The following is a 589-nucleotide window of genomic DNA, read 5'->3' on the forward strand; positions in this document are numbered from 1 at the left end:
AAGGAACTCTTTCAAGTGCTGAGGAGCAAGGATGTCTCCTTGAGGACTAAGGTGCACCTGACACAAGCCATGATATTTCCAATCGCCTCGTATGCACATGAGAGCTGGACAATGAATAAGGAAGACTGAAGAAGAGTTGATGCTTGTGAGTTGTGGTGCTGGCGAAGAACGCTGAAAGTACCATGGACTGCTAAAAGAACTAACAGATCTGTCCTAGAAGAAGTGCACCCGAAATGCTCCTTGGACGCGAGAATGGCCAGACTTCATCTCACCTACTTTGGTCATGTTGTCAGAGGGGACCATTCCCTGGAGAAGGATGTCATGCTTGGTAGGGTAGAGGGTCAACGAGGGAGGGGAAGGCCTTTGACAAGATGGATTGACATGGTGGCTGCAACAATGGGCTCAAGTGTAGCAAGGTTCATGGAGCTGGCGCAGGATCAGGCAGTGTTTCATTCTGCTGTGCATGGGGTCACTATGAGTTGGAAATGACTCGACAGCACCTAACACAGCAACAACAACAGCTATGGGTCTGAACTCTCTGGGAGCTAAACTGTAAGAAGGTAACCAAAAGCTCAGAGAAGAAGTAAGT

The sequence above is a fragment of the Orycteropus afer genome, unplaced genomic scaffold, assembly GCF_000298275.1.
Source record: "Orycteropus afer afer isolate SDZICR_OR568_19922 unplaced genomic scaffold, OryAfe1.0 scaffold00054, whole genome shotgun sequence".
NCBI lineage: Eukaryota > Metazoa > Chordata > Mammalia > Tubulidentata > Orycteropodidae > Orycteropus > Orycteropus afer.